The sequence below is a fragment of the Petaurus breviceps genome, unplaced genomic scaffold (assembly GCF_028583685.1).
Source record: "Petaurus breviceps papuanus isolate PSGF00001 unplaced genomic scaffold, PetGlider_PUasm1.0 171, whole genome shotgun sequence".
Taxonomy (NCBI): Eukaryota; Metazoa; Chordata; class Mammalia; order Diprotodontia; family Petauridae; genus Petaurus; species Petaurus breviceps.
The window spans coordinates 19,136,303-19,154,805 of record NW_027185754.1 but is presented as its reverse complement, the minus strand read 5'-3'; positions in this window follow the sequence as shown (position 1 = coordinate 19,154,805).

Genomic DNA, 18,503 nt, shown 5'->3' with positions numbered 1-18,503 from the left:
GAAGGAGTCGACTTGAGAGGAGCTGGGCATCTCCATCATTTCCCTGTCCTCAGCTTCTGAGCTAGAGATGTCAGAGGACTTCCCCATGGGTGAGATCTAAGACTGTCTCTTTCTGTCTCTGTCTCTCTCTGTCTGTCTCTTTTTGTCTCTGTCTCTCTCTGTCTGTCTCTTTTTGTCTCTGTCTCTGTCACTTTCTGTCTCTCTCTTTGTCTCTCTGTATCTTTCTGTCTCTTTCTATTTCTGTCTCTCTCTTTCTCTCTGTCTCTTTTTGTCTTTGTCTCTGTCACTTTCTGTCTCTCTGTCTCTTTCTGTCTCTCTGTCTCTGTCTGTCTCTGTCACTTTCTGTCTCTATTTCTGTCTCTCTCTTTCTCTCTGTCTCTGTCTCTCTCTGTCTGTCTCTTCTTGACTCTGTCTCTCTCTGTATCTTTCTGTCTCTCTGTCTCTCTCTTTCTCTCTGTCTCTGTCTCTTCTCTCTCAGATAAATTAGTTTCTTTGCTTCTTCCTCATTGTGAAACTTGTATTTGGTGGGAAAGGGAGCCAAACCTTGAATATAAAGCTTGGGTCCTCCTTTTCCAAGTTCAGGAAGAGATCAGAAGTGTAGCTTGAATCTAAAATCCACATCCCCTAAACTAACAATATTTAATGAAGCAAATACATATCATCCTAGCCCCGTACCTGCTCCCTCTGAGGAGAGCAGAGTGGCCAAGCTTCTGGCCTCAACCTCTTGCTTCCCCTCTTAGTAAGAATTAAAGTGTCTCTTAGAGAAGAGTGGGGGAAGAAGAGACTAGAGGGATGCCTATTATGAGTCATACAATGATATACCACATACCTCCCTACATGGGAGGACAGCCTTCAACACACATGTGCATATGCACATATATGTATAATATATAGAGAAACTATTTCAATATAATTGGTTTCTTTTGTCTTCTTATATATTTTATTTCATGAATTTAAAAGCATCATTCTGAGAAGGGATTTACAGGCTTTAGCAACAAAAATAGTTAAGAATTCTTGCTCTGAGCCCTTTGCATCCATTCTGTTCTAACCTAAGTGTATCAGAGACTCCAAATATAGCCAAGACCTGGCTTGAGGGGAGCCCCTAGTCTGAGAGGAACACAAGGCCACTGCTGTCCCAGTGAGGAGAAGTTCAAAGGCTTCCATCCCTCCCTTTCCATCCACTATTGTAGGTAGTCAGGGCCATAGAGGCTAGGGACTGGGAAGAAAAAGAATAAAGTCTGAAAGTCCAGGAGCCCAGGTATATAATAAGCCAAGGCTTATTCCCAGCGTGGGAGAAGGCCTGTTCTCATAGGGCTCTTCTGTGTCCTGCCCCTTACAGGTAACCAGACCTGGAGAAACTGCAGTCTGACACTGACAGAAGGGGGAGGGGAAGTTAGTTACCCTGAAACAATGCCCCTCCCCCCACCAGTTTTGGCCTACCACCCAAATTGATTCGGAACCAAGGAAGGTGACTTCTGTATTTGCATAGACACCCCACCCCCACCTCCATCCCAGATTCAGACTCAGCCCAGCTAGGACCTTGACATCTGTCACACCATCAGTTACACAGAGGGGCAGTCCTTGATGGTTCTAAGGTCCCTCCCAGCTCTGACTTTCTATAGTGCCATGAATTTATTAGCAGTTCCTGTAGAGCTTGATAGAGACTGGCCCCATCACACCCCATCCCTGCCTGCCCAACCTCCTAGTCCCCCTAGGCTGGGCGAGGGGGGTAAGGAACACAGCCCATCCATGGGGCCCTCCATGGGGCTGGATGGCCAGTCCTAACTTGCTGTGAAAAGCCAATTAGCTAGGAATGATAATGAGAACCAGGGGCCTGGGAACCACAACCCTCCCTGGAGAAGGGGTGGGATCTGGGGCTGGGATCTGTAGGACACAATCTGCATTTTCCACCCTTTCCCTTCCCGTCCTGTCTTGCTCGCCAGGCCCACAGCCCAGACATTCTCATGGGGACTATGCTGGCGGAGGGACAGGGGGGCGTGGAGGGGCGGGAGCAGGGACACCCACAGACTGGAGAAGCTGAGGGAAAGGGGAAAGAAAAATTATTTGGTGTCTCCACCTGCTCCTCCCCTCCCTGCCCTGCCCCTCTGCGGCTTTTCCATATTTCCTCTGAAACAGCTGGAAGTCGGGACATATTAAGTGAGTCACTTAAACCAGAGGCCGTGTGTTACAATGCAAAGAGCCTTAGGCAGGGGACAGGAGGTCTGAGTCTCCAACATTTACTAGCTATGTGACCTTGATGAAATCTCATCACTCCTTGAGTCTTGGTTTCCTTCTCTGTAAAATGGTACCAAGAATGGTCACGTTATCTCCATCACAGAATTGTTGTGAGGGAAAAAAGGCTTTGGGGATTGCCAAACACTAAAGACACTAGAAATAGTACAATCACAAATAGCCTTCCAGGTCCTTAGTTTCCCCATTTGTAAAATAGGAAACTGCATGGTTTTGCACCCCCAGAACTTAGCCACAGTACCTGGCCCATTGTAATGACTTAGTAAATGCTTTGTTGACTGTCTGACTAGTATGAAAATGCTTCTGCCAAAGAATAAGATGTAAAGCTTTGAGTCCTCATGCTCTGCTGAATTTATTCATTCTGGGGGCCTTTACCTGCTCTTAGGTTTCCTCCTGTCTCTCTTTATCCTCCTTGCGCTGTATACCATTGCAGGTATTAAAGATCTCCTCCTCACATGGGGCTTTGGCTGCTAGTTTTATATGCAAGAACTTGGAGCTCTGCTTCTCCTTAGGCCTCAGCTCACTCCCACCTTTCCAAATCCCAAGTTGGACTGGCCAAGCTTCATCTTCATCCTTGCAGCAAAGAAAGGGTACTGCCTCAGTCTCCCCATCAGGCATGCAAGGACTGCAGCAGGGAAGCCTTGCTTGGAGCCCTGGAGCCATAGCCCAGCTCAGAGCCTAGAGAGCATCTGGCAAGCAACTCACTGTATCCGGCCACTGACTGCTACTGGTAGTAACAGTAGACCTCCACTACTGAGACCAGATCTCTGGCTGTGGTCATTCAATGGGCAGCCAAATGGCAAAGTGGCATTTTGGAAAGCCTGTGGCTTAGCCAGCCCTAAGACACACATCACTAACCCTAACTCCATAGCCCAAGTAAGCTCCCGGCTTAGAAGAATATTTCCAATTTTGACTTATCCATTCAGTAGGGTGGCCCTTCCCAAGGGCAGGAGAAAAAGCACTTGGCTTGTTGTGTGAGAGTGGAACCTCCTGAGAAGGCCTTCCCTTTCTGAGCCTCAGTTTCCTCATCTGCAGAATGAGCAGGTTATACAGGTAACTCTGACATTTAATGATTACCAATTTGTTCCCCAGCCTGGTATATTCAGATATAACATAGAAGTATGGGGCTCCCTCACCCTTTTGGGACATAATATCTCCCTGTGCCTGAGTGACCCTTTGAGAGAAGTCTCAGATGGGCTCCAGGAAGGAGGAAGAAGGGAGGACAGGATCGAGGCTAGCAGAACTGACAGGCCAGGAGATTTGGGCAGGCATCCAGGGCCTGTCCAAGCCTAAAGTGTAGAATGAAAAGGAAGCTGCTGATTGCCCTGGGCATCCAAGAGGATGGGCCCAGCCAGGCCACATCAAAGGCAATGTTTCTTTCTGGCCCTTATCCACACCCCTGACACATACCCCCACCCCCACCCCACCCCTCACCTCCTTGTGCACAGCTGTTGAGCTCTGGGGGGATGAAGTGTGGATACTGTGCTTCACACCCCTTATTCAGTCACAAGCAAATGAACTTTCCTTGGATAAAGGGGACACTCCCAGGCTGCTCAGCAGGATGGGGGCTCTTAGCTGTGTCCAAGACATCGACATCCACCAGGACTCCTTGTGACCAATGACCCAGTTTGTCAAACAGCCTGTGGGGTTAGGGATCAGTCTGTGATCAGCGTTGAGCTTAGCTGAGCATGGGGTGAGCGTTCTCAAGACAGTGTCAGAGATCAGTTTGTGGCTAGGGATAACATTAATTTACACTCCCCTTTCTCTAACTCTCCTCTGCCTCCTTCTGGGACATCTAGGTTCCCCTTTCTTTATGGTGAAAGAACAGCTTGCCCCAGGTGCCTCTCTGGCTCACCTATTAACTCAACAATTATCTCTAATTGTTAGCACTGAAAATCATGACCACTTTTAATCAACAAACATTTAGTGGTACAACATGAAGGCATATCTGATAGGGAAAATACTACATTTCCCAGAATGCCTGTTTTCAAAGTCTACCTACAATGTACCACATTCTGCACTGGGTACTACTTGAATACTCAGAAAATCTGAGACTTCATAGGTATGAGAAACTCACAAACAATCTCTGACTTAGTAAATTCTAGGGAGTTGAGTGAGTGAAAAAGAAATTACGGTATTCTGGAGAGCAATTTGGAACCATGCCCAAAGAGCAACCAAACTGTGCACACCCTTTGATCCAGCAATACCACTAGGGCTGTATCTGCATTCAAAGAAATTATAAAAAGGGGAAAGGGCCCACATGTGAAAAAATATTTATAGCAGCCCTTTTTGTGGTGGCAAAATATTGGAAATTGAGGGGATGCTCATCAATTGGGGAATGGCTGAGCAAGTTGTGGTATATGAAAGTAATGGAATACTATTGTGCAATAAAAAAATGATGAACAGGCAGACTTTGGAAAAACCTGCAAAGACTTGTATAAACTGACACAAAGTGAAATGAGCAGAACCAGGAAAACATTGTACACAGTATCAGCAATGTTGTGTGATGATCAACTATGAATGATTCAGCTCTTCTCAGTAACACAATGACCCATTAAGGAAAATGCTGTCCATATCCAGATAAAGAACTGATGGACTCTGAATGCAGATCAAAGCATACTTTTTTCACTTCCTTTATCCTTTTTCATGTTTCCTCCCTTTTGATCTGTTTCTTCTTTCACAACTGTGACAAATATGGAAATACATTTTACATGATAGCACATGTATAACCTATGTCAAATTGCCTACCATTTTCAGAAGAGGGGAGGGAGGAGCGAGAGAGAAAAATTGGAACTCAAAATCTTGTAAAAATGAATGCTAAAAATTGTCTTGACATGTAATCATGGAAAAATAAAATACTATCAAGAAAGTGGGAGAATAAAAGAAATTAAGTAAGGTGTCCATGGTCACACAACTACTGCCAAAGGTGAGGTTTGAATACAGTTTTTTCTGATACCCAATTCTGCTTTCTGTCCACTAAACTATACTGCCTGATCTCTGCTAGGAAATACAGAAGGAAGGATCTCCATGACCTTCCTAAGAGAAACAGGGCAAACAAGTTCAATAATTCAGAAGACCTCCTAGGCTGTATATACAGAGTGCCAAACATTAGTGGGAGGAAGGGAGGGTAATAGCAGCTAGCATTTATGTAGTGCTTTGAGGTTTACAAAGAGCTTTACAAATATTATCTCATTTTGTTCTTACAATGATCCTGGAAGGTAGTTACTGTTATCCCTAGCCAGGAGCTGTAAACATTGGACCTTAAAAAGGATCAGGCCAGGTATCAGAGAGCACTGGGAGAATGAAGAAGCCTCCTTCCTTTTCTCTTTCTCTCCTGTCCGATTTCACTATGAATTCAACAGAACAGGAGTGGTGGACAGAAGCTGAAGAAATCAGGAAGGCAGGGGGCAAGAGGCAGGCTGAGACTGGAGAGCAGGCTACCATTACTATCAGCTCCAGCTCCCACCCACTGCAAAACTTCTCAGTCAGAAAAGTATGTTTATGGATCCCACTCAGGGGAAGGAGGAGATACTAGGAGAGCACTAGAAAACCCAAGGTACGGTCTCCTCTGGACAGCATGGAGAAGGAAGGATAATAGCTCACATTTTTAGAGCAAGCACCATGAAGTTTACAAAACCCTTTCCTCATAAGAATCTGGTGACATAGATAGAGCGAATGGTATTATCTCATTTTCCAGGTTAAGCAATTGAGCCACAGAAAGGATAAATGGTTTACCCATGGCCACATGGGATGAGAGGAAAGAGGCCTGTGTCTCTGTGGGTGAACTGGGGCTGGGCCTGAGTAGGTCTGAGGCAGGAGGCTCCTCTCTCTTCTCTGTCTTGTTTGGAAACCAGCTTAGGACACAAGGGTGTGCCTGGCCTTCCCAGAGGGTGCCCAGATGATGAGAGAGCAGGCACCAGAAAGGAAGCCTTATTTATCTGAAGGGACCAGGAAAGCCTGCTCACCTTGTCAGTCTTTCTCTAGCTCCCAGATCCCAGGAATGCTCCTCCTCCTCCCCACCTCTGTAATTCTCAGTCTATAGGGTGGACACTGTGGTCTGGATATATCCCCTCAGTGAGGCTCAGGGGAGGCAGTCTCTGCTCAGAAAGGCACCTCAACCCTCAAGTCAGAAGCTGCAGGCATCTTTAAGGTGTCTGATGATGTACCATTATGCCTAGAGACAGTCATATGGGTGAAATGACAAGCCCTGCAAGGTCCCACGTGCCTCACATAAAACCCACCTTGGACAAGGTCCCGGGCTCTAATCCAGGCAGGACTTGATGCCTCCTGTGTTTCCACTGTGCTCTTGATTAAGGAGAAACTCTGCTGGGGGGCCTCAGGATTAAAGGTGCCTCCCAGGCACAGAACTGACCCACGGAACTGCAGATGCAGGCAGTATAGGTTAATCCTCTAAAAACATTCCCTAGTGCCAGCCCGGGCCCCCATTCCCTCCAGCTGTCCTGGGACTGACTGACTGATTCTCCTCAGCAGGGCGGGTAGAATAGAGACACCTCAGGGAGTGAGGCTGCCTTATCTGGGCTACTTCTCTCTCCCCTTTCCTTCACAGCCCTCAAAACCAGAATGGAGTTACCCAGCAGCAGAGTGACCCTCCCCAAAGACCAAGGTGAAAACAGGGTCCCCAGATCCCTAGCCAGGGGAGCCCCCAGGGGCAAAGCCCTTCATTTTGTAGTTGAAAAACTGAAGTCCCCAGAGAGGAAGGAACTTCCTGAAGGTCATTCAGAATCTAGGAGAAGACTTTGGTGCTAACTTGGGGGGCGAGGGGGGGAAATAAAGGTGATCATGATTGGCTACCTTGTGCTATTTTGCAAGCTATTACTGTGGAAGTCCAAGGTGGAGGCCGGGTCAGAACTGGTTGATTAGAGATTGAAGGGAATGGGGGTGTCATTTGGATACGTGAATGGATGTGTGTTCAGGCAACTGTATGCTCATGCAACTGTGTGTGTGTCCATTTTTACAGCATGTGTATATTTGTGTGCGTGCTTGAGTGTGTATGTGTGTGTGTTCCCCACTGATGAGCTGTTGGGCAAGGCTGTCCTCTAGGCTGAGGATTCCTTTGGGTCATGTGTGTGCAGGAGTCAGGCCAGAGGCTGAGCTGAAAGGCTCCATCAACGTCCCCTCTAAAGACTTGGCCTGGACATGGCCCCAATAAAAGCTAAATCATAACAAGTCCCCTGGTCCCAGGCTTGGCAGGCAGTGCCTCATGAAAGCTCGTGATTGGGCCCTGAGGTAGGCAACCTGAGGTATCCCTCACAGGGAGCAGGGGAGGAAGGGGGATGGGAAAGGAGGACAGAGAGCTTGGTGGGGGTCAGGGTACTGGGGAGCCTAGGGACCAAGACACGTAGAGGAGGCCAGGGGACGAGGAAGCCAGGCAGAGATGGGAATGATTATCGAGAGACAGAGAGGTTTGGAGGGCTGGGGAGGCAGAGCCAAGAGAGTAAGGGTGACTGGCAAATTAAGGCAAAGATAGAAGCCAGGATTTTATAAAGTCAGATGGTCAAGGAATGGGGTGGGGGAAGCAGGGCACAGAGTCAGAGGTTGAGGGATTAGGGGACTCAGTGCAGAAAAGCAAGGAAGCTGTGAAGGCGGGATGAGGGCTGGGAACCAGAGGGCCAGCTGGGATGAGGGACTGGTGAGCCAGGGATCTGGGAGAACCAGTTGGGGATTATGCAATCTGAGGGCTGGGGTACCTGGGAGCAGAGGAGAACCACTCATCTAAGTCTTCTGACTCAAACTCCAGGCTCCTCACATCACACTATTTCTATTTCCAGCCCTGATCCTTGGTGTAGTAGATAGTCAGGAAGACCCAAGTTCAAATCCAGCCTCAGATACTAGCTGTGTGACCTTGGGAAGGTCACTTAATCTCTCTCTTTTTCATCTGTAAAATGGGGATAATAATAGTACTCACCCCACCAGGGTGGTAGTGAGGATAAAATGAGACAATGTTTGTGAAGGGCTTTTGCAAACCTAAAATATAAATGCTAACTACTACTATTATTTTATTATTATCCTGATCATTAACTAGAAGGGTTGGAATTTAAGAATATCTTCAAGGACCAAAATCAATTGACAATGCTTTTTTTTTATCCATAAAGCAAAAAAAAATTTAGTCAGATATTTTTTTCTTTCAGAGTATAAGCTGTTTATTTGTATTAACTTCTATTTAAAATGCATCTGCACAGATAGGAGAAATTATAGTAAGTTATAGGAAAATGATTTTTAAAATGTTTTTGCAGCCTTTCCTCAAACTTGAAAGACAGTTTGTGTCATATAGGGATGCTGCCACCTTCTGGAGGAATGGGCTATCATAGCCCAACTCCATTAGTTATTGAACTTCTGCTAACAAAAGGAAAGCTCAGTACTGGAACCGTGAATTGTTGACACACTCCCTGTCTACCCCACCCCAACTACCATCCCCAGTATAATGGAAATTCTTACAGTCTTACCACCGGGAAAGAGTGCCTAACAGCTGATGGGAGATCCTGGAGTCAGCACTGTGTTTTTCCCTTCAGGGTGTTCATTTCTTGGGGTCAGGGTCTTTCTTTCAAGGTAATGTAGATTAGTAAGAAGAATTTGGGCCGGCTGCAAGCAGGGGCAGGCCAGGAAGCTACGGCACAGGGCAGGTCGTGGGGAGGCCTGACCAACGAGGGGGGCAAGTCATCCCACCAACCACAAGGGCCACTACCAGGCCTTTTACCAAAGGGCTGGGACTGGAAAGAGCAAGGTAAGAACCAAATGCAGGGCCCCTGTCCAGGACAGCAAATATTCCTGGGACTACCACTCCATAGCCCAGAAATTAAAAAAAAAAAAAACCCTATCAGGACCTCCAAGCACCAGGATGGCAGAGTGAACCCCGCCTTCTCCAACCCTCTCCCCCCTCCCCCGTCTGACCATGAAAACACAGTAACCATTGCCCCAGGGCAAGACCCTCAACAGTAAAGGCTTGGGATCCCTAGAGGAAGGACGTGGCTAGGGCCCTGCCTCAAAATGGATAGAAAGCAGACTACAAAGACTTTGGAGTCCTACTATCCTCAGAGGAAAGAACCAAACTCAGAGGGAGACAATGTGGAATCCACACCCACAGCTGAAACACCAACAGGGAATGGGTCCCAAGCACAGAAAGCTCTCCTAGATGAGTTCAAAAGGAACTTTGTAAACCAAATGAAAGAGATAGAACACAAAATGAATAATTCTTTTAAAATCAAAATTGCAGAATTAGAAAAACATTATAATGAAGAAAACATCTCCTTAAAAAGAAAAGTGTATGATATGGAAAAGGAGCTCCAAAAACTAACCAAAGAAAATGATATGCTAAAAACCAGAATCAACCAAATTGAAACAAATAACTCTATGAGGAACCAAGAATCAGTCAAACAAAACAACAAGAATGAAAAACTAGAAAAAGAGGTAAAATATCTCAATGGAAAAATAACTGACCTAGAAAACAGATCCAGGAGAGATAATCTGAGAATCATAGACCTACCAGAAAATCATGATGAAAAAATGAACCTGGACAACATTCTCCAAGAGCTTGTTAAGGAAAACTGCCCTGAAATACTGGAACCTGAGAGTAAAATAGAAATCGAGAGAATCCAATGGACACCTGCTGAAAAAGATCCCAAATTGAAAAGTCCTCGAAATGTTGTGGCCAAACTCAAGAACTACCAGGTAAAAGAGAAAATACTTCAAGTGGCCAGAAAGAAACAATTCAAATATCAAGGAAACACAGTGAGGATCACACAAGATTTGGCAGCCTCTACACTGAAAGATTGGAGGCAGTGGAATTCAATTTTCTGCAAGGCAAAAGAGCTCGGGTTACAACCAATGATCACCTACCCAGGGAGACTGAGCATATTCTTCCAGGAAAAGAGATGATCATTCAATGATATAACAGATTTCTAGACCTTCCTGATGAAAAAGCCAGAGCTCAATAGAAAATTCAACCTCCAATTACGAGATGCAAGAGTGATATAAAAGGTAAACAAGGAAAACACACACACACACACACACACACACACACACCCTGTTATTTAATAAGAGCAAACTGTTTATAGACAAGTAGAGGGTATGAGTACAAATTACACAAAATGACAATTTAAAAAAATCTTATTAAGGGCTACAAAGGAACTGCAATGGAAGAAAAGGGATGAAGTGGAAAAGGGTAAATTATGCCACACAAAGAGGCATAAAAGCAATATAGCAGAGGAAAAGAAGGGAGGGAGATGAGTATTATATGAGCTTTTCCCTCATTGGGTCTGGTGCAAGGAGGGAATAACAACCAGTTAAGCATAGGACTCTGTAGAGAAGAGACACAGGTAAAGAGGGGAGGGAGAGGAGCTTCGCATAAGATTTGTTCCTGTCACTCTTGGTGTGAAGAAGAAATAGCATACTTCATTAAGTATAAAAATATCCTACAGGCAGTAGGAGGAGGAAAGGGCTACAAAAGGGGGAGGGGTGGTTAGTAGGGAGGGAAGAAGGGGAAAGGGGAGGAAAAGGGAGGGGGTCTGATAAAGGAATACTGAGGGAAATGGTGGTCAAAAGGAAAACTATTAAGGAGGGGAAAGGAGAAGGGGAGAAAAAATATAAGCATTAACAAGGGAGGGAATAGGATGGAGGGAAAGAAACAGATAATAATCATAGCTGTGAATGTGAATGGAATGAACTCTCCCATAAAACGGAGGCAGATAGCAGAATGGATTAAAAATCATAATCCTACAATACACTGTTTACAAGAAACACATCTGAAACAGAGGGATACACACAGGGTAAAGGTAAAAAGGCTGGAGTAAAATATATCATGCCTCAGCTAAAGTAAAAAAAGCAGGTGTAGCAATCCTTATCTCAGATAAAGCAAAAGCAAAAATTGATCTAATTAAAAGAGATATGGAAGGAAACTATATCCTGCTAAAAGGCACCATTGAGAATGAAGCAATATCATTATTTAACATATATGCAGCAAGTGGTATAGCATCCAAATTCCTAGAGGAGAAGGTAAGGAAATTAGAGGAAGAAATAGATAGCAAAACTATACTAGTGGGAGACCTTAATCTCCCCCTCTCTGAGCTTGATAAATCCAACCTCAAAATAAACAAGAAAGAAGTTAAGGAGGTCAACAGAATTTTAGAGAGGGTAGGTATGATACATCTCTGGAGAAAACTGAATGGGGATAAAAAGGAATATACCTTCTTCTCAGCAGTACATGGCACATACACAAAAATTGACCATGTACTAGGACATAAAAACCTCACAATTCAGTGCAGAAAGGCAGAAATAATAAATGCATCATTCTCAGATCATGATGCAATAAAGGGCCATGGAAAGACAGGCTAAAAACTAATTGGAAACTAAATAATTTAATCCTAAAGAATGAGACGGTCAAACAAGAAATCATAGAAACAATCAGTAACTTTATTCAAGAGAATGACAATACTGAGACAACATACCAAAATTTGCAGGATGCAGCAAAGGCAGTTCTTAGGGGAAGTTTTATGTCCCTGAGTGCATACATGAATAAATTAGAGAAAAGAGAGGTAAATGAATTGGGCATAAAAAAAAACCAAATTGAAAATCCCCAATTAAATACTAAATTAGAAATACTGAAAACCAAAGGAGAGATTAATAAAATTGAAATTAAGAAAACTATTGAATTAATAAATAAATAAAAGCTGGTTTTATGAAAAAAAAAAACAATAAAATTGATAGACCCTTAGTCAATATGATAAAAAAAGAAAGAAGAAAACCAAATTATGAGTATCAAAAATGAAAAGGGTGAACCTAACACCAATGAAGAGGAAATTAAAACAATAATTAGGAATTATTTTGCCCAGTTGTATGCACATAAATTTGACAATCTTAGTGAAATAGATGAATATTGCCCAAATTAACTGAAGAGGAATTAAATTACTTAAATAATCCCATCTCAGAAAAAGAAATCAAATAAGTCATCAGTGAACTTCCTAGGAAAAAAATCTCCAGGGCCAGATGGATTTACTAGTGAATTCTATCAAACATTTAAAAAACAATTGATTCCAATACTCTACAAACTATTTGGGAAAATTAGTGAAGAAGGAGTCCTACTAAATTCTTTTTATGACACAAATATGGTACTGATACCTAAATCAGGAAGAGATAAAACAGAGAAATTAAATTATAGACCAATCTCCCTCATGAATATAGATGCAAAAATTTTAAATAAAATATTAGCAAAAAGACTACAGCAACTTATCACAAGAATAATACACTTTGATCAGGTAGGATTTATTCCAGGAATGCAAGGATGGTTTAATATTAAGAAAACCATCAGGATAATTGATCATATCAACAATAAAACTAGCAAAAAAAAACACATGATTAGCTCAATAGATGCAGAAAAAGGCTTTTGACAAAATACAACATCCATTCCTATTAAAAACACTAGAGAGAATAGGAATAAATGGAGCTTTCCTTAAAATAATAGGTAGCACCTATTTAAAGCCATCAGCAAGTATTATATGTAATGGGGAGAAACTAGAAGCATTTCCAATAAGATCAGGGGTGAAACAAGGATGTCCATTATCACCCCTCTTATTCAATCTGGTACTAGAAATGTTAGCAGTAGCAATAAGAGAAGAAAAAGAAATCAAAGGAATCAAATTAGGCAAAGAAGAGACCAAGCTATCACTCTTTGCAGATGATATGATGATATGCTTAGAGAATCCTAGAGAATCAAGTAAAAAACTACTTGAGACAATAAATAAATTTGGCAAAGTTGCAGGATATAAAATAAACCCACATAAATCCTCAGCATTTCAGTATATTTCTAATGAAATTCAACAGCAAAGGATAGAAAGAGAAAACCCATTTAAAGTTACTGTAAACATTATAAAATATTTGGGCATCTACCTGCCAAAACAAACCCAAGACCTATATGAACACAACTACGAAACACTTTTCACACAAATAAAGTCAGATTTAACTAATTGGAAAGACATCAATTGCTCATGGCTGAGTTAAGTTAATATAATAAAAATGACCATTTTACCTAAATTAAGTTATATATGTAGTGCCATACCAATCACTTTACCAAAAAACTGCCTTACAGAGCTAGAAAAAAATATTAACAAAATTCATTTGGAAGAACAAAAGGTCCAAGATATCAAGGGAATTAATGAAAAGAAATCCTAGGGATGGTGGACTAGCTATACCAGATTTTAATCTGTATTATAAAGCAGCAGTCCTCAAAACTACTTGGTACTGGCTGAGGAATATAGTGGTGGATCAATGGAATAGATTGGGTACACGAGACTCAGCAGTCAATGACTATAGTAATCTACTGTTTGATAAACCCAAAGACCCCAGTTTTTGGGATAAGAACTCACTATTTGACAAAAACTTCTGGGAAAACTGGAATATAGTATGGCAGAAACTGGGCATAGACCATTATCTAACATCATATACCAAAATCAAGTCTAAATGGATGCATGATCTAGGTATAAAGGCTGATACTCTAAGCAATCTGGGAAAGCAAGGAATAGTTTACCTGTCAGATTTGTGGAGAGGGGAAGACTTTATGACCAAACAAGAATTAGAGGGCATTATAAAATGCAATATGGATAATTTTGATTACATTAAATTGAAAAGCTTCTGTACAAACAAAGCCAATGTAACTAGGATTAAGAGGGAAGTGGAAAATTGGGAAAGAATTTTTACAACCTATGTCACTGATAAAGGACTCATTTCTAAAATATACAGAGAACTGAGTCAAATCTATAAGAATACAAGTCATTCCCCAATTGATAAATGGTCAAAGGATATGAACAGGCAGTTTACAGAGGAAGAAATGAAAGATATTTATAAGCATATGAAAAAATGCTCTAAATCACTATTGATTAGAGAAATGCAAATCAAAACAACAAATTGGAACACTAATGCATTGCTGGTGGAGTTGTGAACTGATCCAACCATTCTGAAAAGCAATCTGGAATTATGCCCAAAGGGCCATAAATAATTTCATACCCTTTGACACAGCATTACCACTTCTAGGGTTGTATCCCAAAGAGATCATAGAAGTGGGGAAAAGACCCATACGTACAAAAATATTTATAGCAGCTCTTTTTGTGGTAGCAAAGAATTGGAAATTAAGGGGGTGCCCATCAATTGGGGAATGGCTGAACAAGTTGTGGTATATGCATGTTATGAAATACTATTGTGCAATAAGAAAGGAGGAGCAAATGGACTTCATATTTACCTGGAGAGGCTTATATGAACTGATGCTGAGTGAGAAGAGTAGAGCCAGGAGGAATTTGTACACAATTACAGACACAACGTATGTGTGATGATCAACTTTGATAAACTGGACTCTTCTCAGCAATCTAGTCACAAGTAAACCCCAAAAGACTCATGATGGAGAGAGATGTTTACATTCAGAGAAAGAACTGAGATTGAACCCAGATTGAAGCAAACTACCTGCCCTTTTTCGTTTTCTTGTTTGGTTTTGTTTCCTCTTTCCCATTCTTCATTCCATCTGTTACAATCCTTCTTTATAACCTGACTAATGCCTAATGTGAAAGTATTTGCAGATACTATACTTGATTGTATGCTGGTGGGGTGGGAGGAGAGGTGCGGGAGGGGGGGAGGGAGAGAAAATTTGAAACTCAAGGAATTGTGGTAATGAATCTTGTAAACTAAAAGTAAACAAATTAATAAAGACAAAAAAATTTTTAATACAAAAAAAAAGAAGAATTTGGGCCTTAGAATACCTGACATTTAATATCTGTGTGACCTGATGAGCAAAACCATGGGGTGGGGGGCAAAGAGGCAGTCGGGGTTAAGTGACTTGCCCAGGGTCACACAGCTAGGCAGTATCTGAGGCCACATGAACTCAGGTCCTCCAGACTCCAGGGCAGGTGCTCTATCCACTAGGCCACCTAGCTGTCCCTCATAAGCAAATTATTTAACCTCTCTCAGCTTCAGTTTCTTTGTTTGTAAAGTGGGGATAATATTTGCCACATGAGGTTGCTATGAGAAAAAGGATTTATAAGCCTTAAAACGTTATATAAACATGAGCTATTGCTATTGCCATTATTTTATGCTGCATAGTATGTAGCACAATTCTGGGCACATGGTACGTTTTCAAGAAATACATGCAATGGTGGTGGCTAGATGGCGCATTGGATTAGAGCATTGGCCCTGGAGTCAGGAGGATTTGAGTTTAAATCCCACCTCAGATACTTACTAGCTGGATGACCCTGGGCAAATCACTTAACCCTGATTGCCTCAAAAAAGGGGGAAAAAATACACGTTATGATTGCACATGTATAACCTATATCAAATTGCTTACCCTATCCCAGAGCAGGGTGACAGGGAGGAAGGGAGAGAATTTGGAACTCAAAATATTTTTTTAAATAAATGTTAAAATTGTCTTTATATGTAATTGGGAAAAATAAAATATTATTTTTTTTAAAAGAAATACATGTTAACAGACTGAGTCAAGAAATCACTTCAAATCATTGATTTGATTGATTGATTGATTGATTGATTGAACTCTGAAGGAAAAATGAGTTAGGGTGTCAGAGGAGGGTGATCCCCTGTGAAGATAGTTCTAGTTTGCTTATCTCTGAGCACTTGTCCTAGAATTATGAAAACTCTGTTTCTTTTTAGCATCATGACCTTGGGGAAGTAATTTACCCTCTGCCTCAGTTTCCTTATCTGTAATAGATGATCTGCAAACTTCTAGCACATCCTTCTAGAAACCCCTAAAGATATTCTATGAACCCCAGAGTGACTATCCATAGCTACAACTCCCAGCTGGCAAAGAAGCCCTACTCTTCCCTGACATCTGCCCCTGACTGTGGCCTTTTTAATTCTGCTCTTTAGGAAGTTTCCAGCTTGGTCTACAGAGAAATTTTTCCCCTTGGATACTCATTTTCAGTTTATAATATACGTCAACAGAAGAATCAGATTCCTTTTGCAGCCAACTTTGTTGGAACTCAACTATTCAACACAACCAAAGAAGCCTGCTTGAGTGTGGCTTTATTTTATTTAATTTTTTTTTGTAAAAACATTGAACATATTTATTTCTTTTACTGGCCATATGAGTTTATCAGTTTTGGGAGATCCCTATTCCTTACCGATCAAATCTTAGAGAATTGCCTAGGGCGCTGAAAAACTAGTTGATCAAGGTTCACACTTGTAGCCAGGGCTGAACTTGAACCCTGGCCTTCTTGCTCAAAAGCCAACTCTCTATCCACTACAAACTAATCTTTACTATATTAAAAATTACAATTCCCCTCCTGAATTACACACACCTAAGCAAACACCTTTCTTTCTTTCTTTCCTTCTTTCTTTCTTTCTTTCTTTCTTTCTTTCTTTCTTTCTTTCTTTCTTTCTTTCTTTCTTTCTTTCTTCCTTCCTTTCTTTTTCTTGCTTCTTGGAGGGGGGAGGGCAGAGCAATTGGGGTTAAGTGACTTGCCCAAGGTCACGAGGCCAGTAACTGTCGGAGGCTGGTTTTGAATTCAGGTCCTCCTGACTCCAAGGCTAGAGCTCTATTCACTGCACCACGTAGCCACCCCTAACAAACACATTTCTAAGCATAAGAGGGTGCAGCTTATAAGAATATACGAGAGAATGTAAGCTCCCTGAAGGGCAAGTATTGTTTCTTCTTGTTTCTAGCTTTGTAACCCTGATGCCTAGTACAGTACCTTGTGCATATCAAAAGCTTGATAAAATGTCAGATCGATGAAGGAATGAAAATGCAAATTCATGGCAATAGAGAAAGAAATGGAGATGTTTCATCATCCTTCAACAATGTAAGCACTTGAATGTTCCAGTCATAAGCAGAAGGTCCCTGCACCTGTGACCAAGGGCTTAAAACACAACTGAACACCCAGGGTTTTCAAAAGACTACTTGAAATCTCCATTGTGGTGCTCAGGGAAAAGTCCTGCTGTATTTGAAGTCAGACAAACTGGATTCAAATACTACCTGTCTACCACTTACTAGCTCTGTGACCTTGGACAAGTCACTTTGCCTAGGCTAGACCAGTGAGTCCTCATTTTCTGATCTGTAAAATGAGGAAGCTGGACTATCTGACCTTTAATGTCCATTTCAGCTTCAAATATATGATCAGATGACCTGAATCACTATCCCCAAGGTCTTGGGGAAGCTGCAAATGAAAGCAAAGGAGCTGGTCAGAAAGACACTAGGTGAGAAGCTGGAGAAGCCAGAAGTTGTCCTTGCTGTCCCTTTTCTAAGGTCTGGATGCTGGGCTTCCAACTCCCCTGTCCCCCTGAGTCTTCTTAATGGTGTCTCTCAGGGGTTTATCCATTCCCTACAGGAAGCAGTGAGCACCTGTGGCTTTCAAAACATGGGGTACAAGTGCATAAAAAATCAACACAGAGGAAAGGGCCTGAGACCAATAATCACCTCTGCTCCCTGCTGTGATCACATTACGTTATATTATTTGTTGAATGACATAGCTGTGTAACTATCATTTATAGGGCACATTAAGGCTTGCAAAACATTTTGCAAATATTATCTATTTTAATCCTCACAAAAAATCCTGTTAAGAAGGTGCTGTTGTGGGATGGCTAGGTGGTGCAGTGAATAGATCATTGGTCCTGGAGTCAGGAGGACCCAAGTTCAAAACTGGCCTCAGACACATAACACTAACTGTGTGACCTTGGCCAAGTCACTTAACCACAATTGCCCTGCCCTCCCCCCTCCAAAAAGAGAAGAAGAAGAAGAAGAAGAAGAAGGAGATGCTGTTATTATCTACATTTTACAGATGAAGAAACTAAGGCTTGTGACTTGCCCAGGGTCACACAGCTAATAAGTATTCAAGGTGGGATTTGAATTTGGGTCTTTCTCACTCTGTCTACTGCACTCTACTAATAGTAGGACTGATCGAGTTGGGATTTTTTTTTTTGAGGGGGAGACAGGTATTGCATGTGTGTGTGTCCCCTGATGCTAAACATAGGTATAGCCTTCTATCTCTGTATGCTTTGTTTCCTCCTCTGGCAAGGTGAACAAGCCTTGCCCTGCCTCCCTCACAGGGCTGTTTCTATGTTTCCAATGAGATCATGGATGTGAAAGTACTTTGACAAAGTATGAGTATGATACAAGTATAAGTGATTGAAATTATTACTGGTTGTTCTCCAATATACCCCACCATCACCAGCACCACCTTACCACACACACACCCCTGGCATAGACAAACAGGAAGAGCCTGTTTCTGTCATCAAGATGTGTGATGGGAAGT